General features: G+C 46.2%; 1 protein-coding gene across 8 annotated transcripts in view; it reads left to right on the top strand.

The window, feature by feature from the left end:
- CEACAM20 (CEA cell adhesion molecule 20) overlaps positions 1-13,047 on the top strand; it is a 103,036-nt gene that overhangs the window by 36,803 nt on the left and 53,186 nt on the right. For all 8 annotated transcript variants that reach the window (XR_015146155.1, XM_086353031.1, XM_086353026.1 and 5 more), the window contains exon 2: positions 12,404-12,676. The gene's annotated coding sequence lies outside the window, so the exon portion shown is untranslated. The remainder of the gene's footprint in view (positions 1-12,403; positions 12,677-13,047) is intronic.

Here is a 13,047-nt window from a genome sequence, read left to right as displayed (position 1 = left end):
AGCTGAACCCAGTCATCCAGCACCAGAACCCATGTGCCTGCCTCCACGTTATGATCACAACGATAAACAATATGCCAGGTACTGTTCCGAGCACATTCCATGTGTGCCTCGGGCTGGGTGCTCTGCAAAGCTGACATCAAGACTAAGTCAATAGTGCAAGAGGTTTGGTAGGAAGACACACCTGTGACAGGAGAGAAGAGAGGGACACAGACCATGTACTGACTTGACAAAGTCCTAGCCACTTGGGGAGGAGCTCTGGAGCCAAGACAGCCCCTTGGAGAAGTCTTGCGCTGGGCAGAAATACGAAAGCTCCAGTGGCTCCACCAAGTTCAATCGCTGAGGATGACCATCCCCCACGTAGCGTAAATGCAGTTCAAACCTGAGACAGAGCCTTCACACAGAGACTTGGGCGTGAATGTCCACAGCAGTGTCTGTCTGTTCATGCATTATTCATGACAGCCTCAACTGGAACTCATCCAAATGCCCATCACCAGATGAACAGAGAAACGAAATGTGGGCCATCCACACAGTGGAGACCTCTTGGCAAGAAAACAGAATGAGCTCTTTTTAAAAAAAAAAAAAAATGTTTTTATGGAACTATAGTTGATTTGCAACATGTTACTAATTTGTGCTCTACAGCAAAGTAATTCAGTTATATATATATACACCTTTCATGTTCTTTTGCTTTACAGTTTATTGCAGGATATTGAATATAGTTCCCTGTGCTAGACAGTAGGACGTTGCTGTCTGTCCATTCTATATGTAATATTAATAGATTGCATCTGCTAGTCCTGAACTTTCAATCCATTCCTCCCCAATCCCCTTCCTCTTGGCAACCACAGATCTATTCTCTGTGTCTGTGGGTCTGTTTCTGTTTCATAGATAAGTTCATTCGTGCCGTATTTTAGAGTCCATATACATGTGATATCATATGGTATTTGTCTTTTTCTTTCCGACATACTTCATTTAGTATGTTAATCTCTAGGACCATTCATGTTGCTGCAAATGGCATTATTTCATTCTTTTTTATGGCTGAGTAGTATTCTATTGCGGAGAAGGCAATGGCACTCCCCTCCAGTACTTTTGCCTGGAAAATCTCATGGATGGAGGAGCCTGGTAGGCTGCAGTCCATGGGGTCACTACAAGTCAGATACGACTGAACGTCTTCACTTTCACTTTTCACTTTTCATGCACTGGAGAAGGAAATGGTAACCCACTCCAGTGTTCTTGCCTGGAGAATCCCAGGGATGGGGGAGCCTGGTGGGCTCCCGTCTATGGGGTCGCACAGAGTCGGACATGACTGAAGTGACTTAGCAGCAGTATTCTATTGTGTGTGTATACACACACACACACACACACATATATATATATCACATCTTCTTATCCATTCTTCTGTTGATGGGCATTTAGTTTGCTTCCAAATCTTGGCTAGTGAAAAAAGTGTTGCTGTGAACTTAAGGGTGCATGTATCTTTTCAAATTATAGTTTTGTTGGGATATATTCTCAAGAGTGGGTTTTCAGGAACCCATAACTCTATTTTTAGTCTTTTGAGGAACGTCCATACCGTTTTCCATAGTGGCTGCACCAATTTACATAAAACAGATCGAGCGCTTGATCCACAGAGTAACTTGAGTATCCACAGAATATCCAGAGTCTCAGATGCATGATGCTGAGCAAAATATGCTGGATAGGAAAGACCACATGACTTATGATTCCATTTCCATGAACTTTCTAGAAAAGAGGCCTCAGAATATCCCGGACTGTGGCACCAGCTGGCTTCAGGGAGTTGTTCAGGTCAGTTGCTCAGTTTTGTCTGAGTCTTTGTGACCCCAAGGACTGCAGCACTCCAGGCCTCCCTGTCCATCACCAACTCCCGGAATTTACTCAAACTCACGTCAGTTGAGTCGGTGATGCCATCCTACCATCTCATCCTCTGTCATCTCCTTTCCGGCTTTCAGTCTTTCCCAGCATTAAATGACTCAGTTTCAAACGACTCAGGAAGTTGTTTCTGGGACTTAAAACCAAAGAGTCTGGCGCCCTCTGGTGGCTGCCTTTCAGGGGCATAAAATCAGTGAGAACTTGTCAATGAGAGGATAGTTGAGAATGTTAATATACACTACATGTAACATATGTAATTATATGTTATAGTTGCACATCATATATATGGTAACATGAACTTGGGAAGACTCCGGAAAACGGTGAGGGACAGGGAAGCCTGGCGTGCTGCAGTCCATGGGGTCACGAAGAGTTGGACACCACTTGGTGACTGAGCAACAACATATGACAACAAGCCCCTGATGCTGGGAAAGATTGAAGGCAAAAGGAGAAGAGGGCGGCGGAGGATGAGATGGTTGGATAGTGTCACCTGCTCTGGACATGAGTTTGAGCAAACTCTGGGAGATAGTGAAGGACAGGGAAGCCTTGTGTGCTGCAGTCCATGGGGTCGCAAAGAGTCGGACACAATTTAGCAACTAAACAACAACAAAAATATGACAAGTAACTCAAAGCCATACTGTGGGTCAGGCAGTGTTCCTACCGGAAGGAAAGTTAGTTATCCCTCTTGTGTGTGAGAACAGATAATGAAACTGAGGGTCATAGGGGTCTAGCAACTGGAGATCACACAGCTTGTGGGCTGTGAAGTGGAATTTGAACTGGATCCATCTGAGTTCAGGGAGATGGAGAGAAGCCACACTGAGGGTGTGGGGGCCCTGGCTGCTCAGGTCCGTGAGACCAGCCCCGTCCTGTCTTTGATTTGGAGGCACCCTTTGGTCTCCTGATAATAAACCTCTTTTCATTTGGATGACTTCATGTTGGACTTTCCTGTCCTGTGAGGCCAGTAGGCATGGGCCTCCTCAGGGACCCCAAACCCTGAGTTGCTGTCGGTGCCCATCTCTGGGGGTGGTTTGATTCGTTGAATATGGGGTCCATCTAGTGGGGCAGATTCCCTCAGCCTCTTGGGAGTGGCTTGCCTCTCCCTCTCTTGTGGTCTCATGGGCCTCCTTGGTTCACTGCCCATTGATATCTAGTTCATGTCTCATGACCAAGGGCATGAAGTGGGGATGACCCGCAACACAAGAGCTCACAGCTCTTTTTGGAGGGGGACCCCTTCCCTCAGCAGGCCTAAGCAGCCTCGACTGGCACTAAGAGCCGGAAAAGTATCAAAATGTGTTGGTCGCTCAGTCATGTCTGACTCTTTGTGACCCCATGGACCGTAGCCCACCATACTTTTCTGTTCATGGAATATTCCAGGCAAGAATACCAGAGTGGGTAGCCATTCCCTTCTCCAGGGGATCTTCTTGATCCAGAGATCGAACCCTGGTCTCCTGCACTGCAGGCAGATTCTTTAGGGCTGTGCCTTAAAGCAGTCCTGGCTGGGTGTGACAGTTATCCTCCATGACCTCAGGATTGTCACCGAACCAAACTTAGGTCTGCTTACCTGAGCACAGGAAAGCCAATCTCCTGACATCAGGTTGTGGTGAGAGAAAGTGCAGCATTTACTGCAGGCACCAAGCAAGGGGTACACCCAGCAAGGCAGCTAATGCCCAAAATACCCAAACTCTCCATTGGCTTTTAGGGAAAGGTTTGTAAAGACAGGGTGAGGAAGAGGGGTGTGTGATCAGCTTGTGGACATTCTTCTGTTTGGTTCATGGGGAGGTAGTGGGGAGATGGAGGGGGTCTTCCCAGGTTGGGGGGTGCTTCCCAGGTGGTGCTAGTGCTAAAGAAGCTGCCTGTCAATACAGGAGATTTAAGAGACGAGGGTTCAGTCCCTGGGTTGGGAAGATCCCCTGGAGGAGGGCATGGCAACTGACTCCAGTATCCTTGCCTGGAGAATTCCATGGACACAGGAGCCTGGCAGGCTACAGTCCATGGGGTCACAAAGAGTCAGACACGACTGAAGCGATTGAGCACACACGCACGAGATAATTGGGAGTCAGCATCAACAACCTTCTGGTTCCAAACGGTTTGGGGCCTCTGTGCTTGTGGTCAGCATGAAATTAGCTTCTTTGAGGATATGGCTCAGGTTATTATCTGTAGGCCTTGAGGAGGAACTAAAAGTCCTTGCCTTTGTTGAGTGGCTGCTGCTGCTGCTGCTGCTACATCGCTTCAGTCATGTCCAACTCTATGTGACCCCATAGACGGCAGCCCACCAGGCTCTGCTGTCCCTGGGATTCTCCAGGCAAGAACACTGGAGTGGGCTGTCATTTCCTTCTCCAATGCATGCAAGCGAAAAGTGAAAGTGAAGTCGCTCAGTTGTGTCCGACTCTGAGTGACCCCATGGACTGCAGCCCACCAGGCTCCTCTGTCCATGGGATTTCCCAGGCAAAAGTACTGGAGTGGGGTGCCATTGCCTTCTCCGTGTTGAGCGGCTAACCTATTATTATTTTGTCTTGTTTGACAGTTTTCCTTTGTTTCCACACTTTTTCACATCTCTGATTAAATTTACTTTTGGAACGTGAGGAAGACCTGGAAGGCTACAGTTTTTCTACGCTCATGAGGCAGGCAGAGGACTTTGTAGGGGAGGGGTCCTGTCGCAGGAAGGCCCCATGGGGTCCAGCTTGGTGACAATCTCCCCTTTCCTTGGTATTCCTCAGTCTTGAGGGGGAACAAGTTCAGGAAAAGAAAGGGAAAGAAAGTTTATTTATGTATTTATTTCAATTGGGGGATAATCACTTTATAACACCGTGACGGTTTCTGCCATACGTCAGTATGAGCCGGCCGTAGGTACACGTGTGTCCCCTCCATCCTGAAACCCCTCCCAGGTCCCTCCCCACCCAGTCCTCCAGGTCGTCACAGAGCACCAGCTTCGGGTGCCCTGCTCCACACATCAAACTTGGCTGGTTATCTATGTTACATATGGTAATGCATATGTTTCAATACTATTCTTTCAAATCATCCTACCCGCTCCTTCTCCCGCTGAGTCCAGAAGTCTGTTCTTTATGTCTGTGTCTGCTTTGCTGCCCTGCACGTAGGATTGTCAGTACCATCTTTCTACATTCCATATATATGTGCCTTAATGAACGGCACTTGTCTTTCTCTTTCTGATTGACTTCACTCTGTGTAATAGGCTCTAGGTTCATCCACCTCATTAGAACCAGCTCAAATGCATTCCTTTTTTATAGCTGAATAATATTCCATGAGAAGAGTTGACTCCTTGGAAAAGGCTCTGATGCTGGGAGGGATTGGGGGCAGGAGGAGAAGGGGACGACAGAGGATGAGATGGCTGGATGACATCACTGACTCGATGGACGTGAGTCTGAGCAAACTCCGGGAGCTGGTGATGGACAGGGAGGCCTGGTGTGCTGCGGTTCATGGGGTCACAAACGGTCGGGCACGACTGAGCGACTGAACTGAACTGAACTGAATATTCCATTATGTATATGTACCACAACTTCCTTATCCATTCATCTGCTGATGGACATCTAGGTTGCTAAGAAAGGGAATAAAATTTTGAATAGACAGATGAATTATAAACTGGGCAGAGAAACTTGGTTTTAGGAGGACTTGGTTACAGGATTAATCCATACAGCTTGGGTGCATTCTTATCCCTTTCAGCTGGGTGTAATAATACAAACATCTCCAGGGGATATTCTCAGAGCTTTGCCATCATCTCTCGGATGTTCCGTGGAGTCCTAGTGGACTTCCAGCATGCATCTGGGTACCTGTGAGCTGTTTTCTGGAACTACAGAAGGTCATTCTGCCTGCATGGGCCAGACTGGGAGTGCCAGGAAATTAACACCCTATGAGAATAGCCCTCGGCAATAACGAAGAGAAACTGGAGCAAAAATAGCACCCTTGCCCCTCAGGTGTGCGCTGGGCCCCTCCTCCCAGACTCTCCCTGTTGGCTTGCTCTCTGGTTACCTGCAGTGGCAGCTGGCAGAGTAACTGCTACTGCTGCTGCTAAGTCGCTTCAGTCGTGTCCGACTCTGAAACCCCATAGACGGCAGCCCACCAGGCTCCCCCGTCCCTGGGATTCTCCAGGCAAGAACACTGGAGTGGGTTGCCATTTCCTTCTCCAATGCATGAAAGTGAAAAGTGAAAGGGAAGTCGCTCAGTCGTGTCCGACCCTCAGCGACCCCATGGACTGCAGCCTTCCAGGCTCCTCCGTCCATGGGATTTTCTAAGCGAAAGTACTGGAGTGGGGTGCCATCGCCTTCTCCGGCAGAGTGACTACCCTTTATTATTTAATTTCTCTTCCCTGTATCACCTCCCACAAGTGCACTCTTTCCTGCACTTCCCAGATCGACTGTGTGGTTTCACTGTCATCTTCTGGGAGATTCTAAACTAAGAAAATAGCTGATACTTTTGAGCCCTTCTTGGTGCTGGGTCTGCTTCCAAGAACGTATGATTTCATTTAATTTTCGAGACAACTTCAGAGCTGAGTACCAGTGTCACCTTCATTTTAAGGATGAAGAAACTGAGGCACAGAAAGGCAACATCTATCCAGCTGTGCTCGGCTGAATAACGGCCCCCTAAACGTGTCCATTGGAGAAGGCAATGGCACCCCACTCCAGTACTCTTGCCTGGAAAATCCCATGGACGGAGGAGCCTGGTAGGCTGCAGTCCATGGGGTCGCTAAGAGTCGGACACGACTGAGCGACTTCACTTTCACCTTTCACTTTCATGCATTGGAGAGGGAAATGGCAACCCACTCCAGCATTCTTGCCTGGAGAATCCCAGGGACGGCAGAGCCTGGTGGGCTGCCGTCTATGGGGTCGGTCGCACAGAGTCGGACACGACTGAAGCGACTTAGCAGCAGCAGCAGCAGCAAACGTGTCCATGTCTTAGTCCCTTGAACCTGTGAGTATGTTACTTCACATGTCAAAAGGGACTTTGAAGATATAATAAGGTCAAGGATCTCGAGATGGAGAGATCATCCTGGCTTACGTGGATGGACCCATGTGATCACAAGAGTCCTTATAAGGGAAGCAGGAGGATCTGAGCCAGAGAAGGAAACGTCACGATGACGAAGAGGTCAGAGTGATTCGAGGAAGGAGCCATCAGCTAGTAGGTGGCCTCTTCTAGAAGCTGGAAGAGGCAATGAGATGGATTCCCTTCTAGCACCCAGAAGGAATGCAGCCCTGCCAAGCCACTTAAATTTCTGACTTCCGGAACTGAAATGATACCCTGCTGTTTGTTTAAGCCATGATGTTTGTGGCAATTTGATACAGCAGCCACAGGAAAGTAAGACACCAAGAGAACCAGTGGAAACTCCATGAGCTTTTATAACCTCACCAGGAAGGTCGTGCAGCGTCACTTGTGTCTTGGTCAAAGCAGTCCTGAGCTGGCCTAGATGCCAGGGGAGGGGCCGTGGTCCTCACCTCTCTGTGGGAGTAGTAACAAAGAATTTGCAGCCATTTTAATATCTTAACAACCTCATGATAAAAGTATATTGTAATCTCTCTCTCTTTTTTTTTTTTTTATCAGATGAGGAAATGGAGGCTTGGAGAGGTCTAGTAATTTACCCAAGATCACTCAGCTGGCAAGTGGTGAGCCAGAATTCAAACCCAGAGCCCATACATGAAAGCATTTCCAGTTTGCTCTCTGAATCAGTATGTTCAGAACCCTCTGCTTCCAGAAGCCAGGCTGTTGACACCTCTCACTTCCTTTTTTAAAATTTTATTTTATTGAAGTATAGTTGATTTACAATGTTGTGTTAGTTTCTATGATACAGCAAAGTGATTCAGTCATATACATATATATATTTTTTCATATTCCTTTTCATTATGGTTTATCACTGGATATTGAATATAGTTCCCTTTGCTGTACAGTGGGACCTTGTTTTTTATCCATTCTGTACATGATCATTAGCATCTGCTAATCCCAAACTCCCAGCCCTCCCCTCCCCTCTCTCACTTCCTTTATTCCTTCCCGCCTAAGTGAATCTGGCCAGGTGCTGATCACACATGATTCTGGTGTCAGTTCAGACAGACCAACCTCGGTTCCACGTGTATTTAGGAGAACTAACACTACAGCACAAAGACGTAAGAAAGCTTGTGGTGTGTAATAAAGAGAATGTCAATCACCTATTCCCAACGGCAGAATAACTGGAGCAGACTGTATAGGATGTGAATGTAAGCTTGATCTTCTCTGGTAGATGAAAGAGTGCTGGGAGTAGGAAGCTGGAGGAGCACAGTTTTAGCAAGACGACCCCACCAGAGGCATTTGTTGTGAAAAATATGACAGCTGAAATGAAAAGCTCAGTACATGGACATCATAGCATGCACCCAATTCTGACCACTAGACTACCGGGAACTCCCTTGTCCTGCTATTTTATATCACTAGCTCTCAATTCAAAGTCCAGGGAGGATGGGTCAGGTTGCCTGACCCCTGGTCATGTGCCTGTTTCCTGACTCAGAGGAGGATGGGAGAACAAGCATCCGACCTTTGAGACTTCCATTGGAAAGACTAGAGATTACTTCAAGAAAATCTGAGATGCCAAGGGAATATTTCATGCAAAGACGAACACAATAATGGACAGAAATGGCAAGGACCTAACAGAAATGGAAGAGATAAAGAAGAGGTGGCAAGAATACACAGAAAAACTGTACAAAAAAGATCTTAATGACCCTTATAACCAGGGTGGTGTGGTCACTCACCCAGAGCCAGACATCCTGGAATGTGAGGTCGAGTGGGCCTTAGGAAGCATTAGTACAAACAAAGCTAGTGAAGGTGATGGAATTCCAGCTGAGCTATTTCAAATCCTAAAGGATGATGCTGTTAAAGTATTGCACTCAATATGCCAGGAAATTTGGAAAACTCAGCAGTGGCCACAAGACTGGAAAAGGTCAGTTTTCATTACAATCCTCAAAAAAGGCAATGCCAAAGAATGTTCAAACTACTGTACAATTGCATTCATTTCACATGCAAGCAAGGTAACGCTCAAAATCCTTCAAGCTAGGCTTCACCAGTATGTGAACCGAGAACTTGGGTCAGCCATTTTTTTTGGGGGTGGGTAACTTTTAGTGGAGAATAGGATTAGGGACCATGATCAGGGTGTGCTCATTACTACTGGGGTGTCTTTGTTTCTAGGACACTTCAGAGAACAGAACTAGGCTTTCCTGGTGGCTTAGTCAGTAAAGAATCTGCCCGTAATGCAGGAGACCTGGGTTCAATCCCTGGGTCAAGAAGATTCCGTGGAGAAGGAAATAGCAACCCCTCCAGTACTCTTGCCTGGAAAATCCCATTGACAGAGGAGCCTGGCAAGCTCCACGGGGTCACAAGAGTCAGACCTGACTTGGTGACTAACCACGATACGCACATACATACACATATACACACCTATATGCATGCATCGTATATAAGTACACTTATGCATACATATACACAAAATATTTTTAAAATCATGAGTTTACACCAATACCTCAAATTCCAGGTTCTTTCTTAACTTCCTCCGTTCCATAATTGTGCGCCTCTTCTTTCACAATGAGAATGCTGGCTCCCAGCGACATTAACACACTTACTTGCGTGTGTGTGCGCTCAGTCTCTTCAGTCATATCTGACTCATTGCAGCACTATGGACTGTAGCCTGCCACGCTCCCCTGTAATGTGGGATCCTCCAGGCAAGAGTACTGAACTGGTTTTGCCATACCCTCCTCTAGGGGATCTTCCCGACCCGGGGATTGAACTTGCATCTCTCTGTGTCTCCTGCATTGCAGGCGGGTTCTTCACTCCCTGAGCCACCTGAGAAGCCCAACACATTTATTTATATTGCTCAATATAACAATTTCCTCATTATAATGCATCTAAACTATTTTTTAATTGCTTAGCCTGCTAAGTCGCTTCAGTCGTGTCCGACTCTGTGCAACCCCATAGACGGCAGCCCACCAGGCTCCCCCGTCCCTGGGATTCTCCAGGCAAGAACACTGGAGTGGATTGCCATTTCCTTCTCCAATGCATGAAAGTGAAAAGTGAAAGTGAAGTCGCTCAGTCGTGTAAAAATCCTACTGAAAAGAGTTCTGAACTTATTTGCAATTCTCCTGCCAAAAAGGGAGCATATATAGTCAAATAGTCTGTTTACAAATTACTTGGGTTACCTCTCCTCACACCTTCCTCCCTTCCTTTCCCCTCAGTGTGACTCTGCTATTCATTTGAAGTGCAATTAGGTTTATTTGCTTTAGTTTCTTTTCAGTTTTTGTTCCCTTTTCCAACTCTTAATGATTTAATTTAATTTCTTGAATACGTACAGTAGTAATGTGATTCCAGAAGTCAACAGTACACCTAAAGATGTACTCAGAGAACTGTCCTTCACTCCCAAATCTCTTCCATCCTTGTGGGCAACCAGCTTCATTGTTTTCTGGTTTATCCTTCTTATTTTTTTGTAAAAATAAGCAGATATGTGTATGTTTTCTCATTATCTCTTTTTTCTTATACAATAGATAGCATATTGTGAATGCTCTTTGCACTTTGCTTTTTATTTTTTAACTTTACAGAACGTCTGGGAAATTACCCCATGTCAGTTCATAGAGCTCTTCCTCATTTTTACAAAATAGCTGCATGGTACTCCCTGGACTCTAGGTGCCATGTGTATTCAACTGCTATCCTATGCTTGGGCATTTAGGTACTTTCCAATATTTTTCAATGGCAAACAGTGTTGGAACAAATAGCCTTGTGCACATGTGTTTTCACAGTGTTGGAAAAGTTTCTTCAGGCTAACTTCCTAGGAGTAGGATTGCTGGTTTGAAAAGTTAAAGCAAAATAACAAGCATTGATGAGGATGTGGAGAAAAGGGAACCCTTGCCACTGTTGGTGGCAATGTAAATTGGTGCAGCCATCGTGGAAAATAATATGGAGGTTCCTTAAAAAATTAAAAGTAGAACTACCGCTTGTTGTTCAGTCACTCAGTCACGTCTGACTATTATTTGCGACCCCATGTACTGCAGCACGCCAGGCTTCCCTGTCCTATACTATCTCCCAGAGTCTGCTTAAACTCATGTTCACTGGGTCAGTGATGCCATCCAACCATCTCATCCTCTCTTGCCCCTTTCTCCTCTTGCCCTAATATTTCCCAGCATCATCAGGGTCTTTTCCAATAAGTCGGTTCTTCACATCAGGTGGCCAAAGTATTGGAGCTTCAGCTTCAGCATCAGTCCTTCCAATAAACATTCAGGGTTGATTTCCTTTAGGATTGACTGGTTTGATTTCTTTGCTGTTCAAGGGGCTCTCAAAAGTCTTCTCCATCACCATAATTCAAAAGCATCAGTTCTTTGGTGCTCAGCCTTCCTTATGGTCCAACTCTCACTCCCGTACATGACTACTGGAAACCTTTGTTGGCAAAGTGATGTCTCTACTTTTTAATACACTGCCTAGGTTTGCTATAGCTTTCTTTCCAAGGAGCAAGTGTCTTTTAATTTCATGGCTGCAATCACCCTCTGCAATGATTTTGGAGCCCAAGAAAATAAAATCTGTTTCTGTTTCCACTTTACCCCTTTCTATTTGCCATGAAGTGGTGGGACCCGATGCCACGATCTTAGTTTTTTGAATGTTGAATTTCAAGCCAGCTCTTTCACTCTGCTCATTCATCCTCATCAAGAGGCTCTTTAGTTCCTCTTCACTTTCTGCCATTGGAATGGTATCATCTGCATATCTGAGGTTGTTGATATTTCTCCCAGCAATCTTGATTCCAGCTTGTGCTTCATCCACCCTGGCATTTCACATGATGTACTCTGCATTGAAGTTAAATAAGCAAGGTGACAGTATACAGCCTTGTCATACTCTCTTCCCCAATTTTGAACCAGTCCATTGTTCCATGTCCGATTCTAACGGTTGCTTCTTGAGCTGCATACAGGTTTCTCAGGAGACAGATAGAGTGGTCTGGTACGTCCGTTGTTTGTTTCTACATCTTCACATTTTCCAATCATTAACTCTTTTTTAAAAAAGTTTTAAAAAATATTTATTTATTTGGCTGCTTTAGGTATTAGTTGCAGTGCATGGTCCTCTCTGATTGTGGTGCAAGGACTTAGCTGCCCCGAGGCATGTGGGATCTTAGTTCCCTGACCAGGGACTGAAACTGTGTGCCCTGCATTGGAAGGCAGACTGTTAACCACTGGACCACAAGGGAAGTCCCCTAATCATTAACTCTTGAGTCAGCCTTTTAGTTCAAAAGATACGGACACAGAGGCTTGTATACAGTTTCAAGTCCTATTTCCGCTTCCTCAATGGGATGGTGGATTTATGGGTAGGATGGAAGGAAGGAAGTGTTCATCATTGACTGGATAGATGTATGAACAGCTGAGTTGGTGGGTAAACAGATGAACTTAGGGACAGGTGTATGGACAGGTGATTGGGTGGACAGATTATTAGAAGAATGATTGATAAGGGTACTGAATTCTACCCAGGCATTCTGTCCCTAAGCCTATTACCTGTCAGGACTCAACATTTCTACCTCTTCCTAATTTCCCTGCAGAGACACTTCCCCAGCCCAATGTCACAGTCAACAACTCAGCCCCAGGAGCATGTGGAATCCATCAGCCTGCACAGCTTGAACCCAAAGAGCTCTGTGGCCATCCAGTGGTACATCCGGGGCCAGAAGCTCTTCACTGGGGGCCACAGGGAGCTGTCCTCTGACCACAGGATACTGTATGGAACATCACCAGGAATGACTTGGGCTTCTACCAGTGTGAGAGCTGCAACTCAGCTACCAGCAGCATCAGCAACCCTATTCTCATCAAAGTCATTTGTGAGTTGAGGGCCTTGCTAAAAGGTGGGTGGGGACACCACAAGAGTGTGTCTGAGGGGTGAAGCAGGGGTTGAAATCCAGCTGGTTCTGTTGGCCAAGCTGGTGGTGTCTGCCCTAAGGCAGGGGGCTTGTATTATTTGCATAAAGGCCTCATGATAGTTGAGGGTCCTGTTTTAAGTTTCTCCAGGCCAGAGATGCTCTATCCCACTGTGAGACATGTTACCGACTTCTCGGGAGCAGATGATCCATCTGAGCACTTGGGAAAGGCCTGCAAACCCTATGTGCAGGACATGAAACCCTAGCTCTGCCAGCAATGTACGACTCCACTGGGTGGGAGACTAGGTCACGGATCTCTTTTCGGCACCCAAGTG

The sequence above is a fragment of the Bos grunniens genome, chromosome 18 (genome assembly GCF_055505025.1).
Source record: "Bos grunniens cultivar Pamir isolate PY7600 chromosome 18, Bosgru_T2T1.0, whole genome shotgun sequence".
Taxonomy (NCBI): domain Eukaryota; kingdom Metazoa; phylum Chordata; class Mammalia; order Artiodactyla; family Bovidae; genus Bos; species Bos grunniens.
The sequence above is the reverse complement of the archived record's forward strand: the minus strand, read 5'-3'. Positions and strand labels throughout refer to the sequence as shown.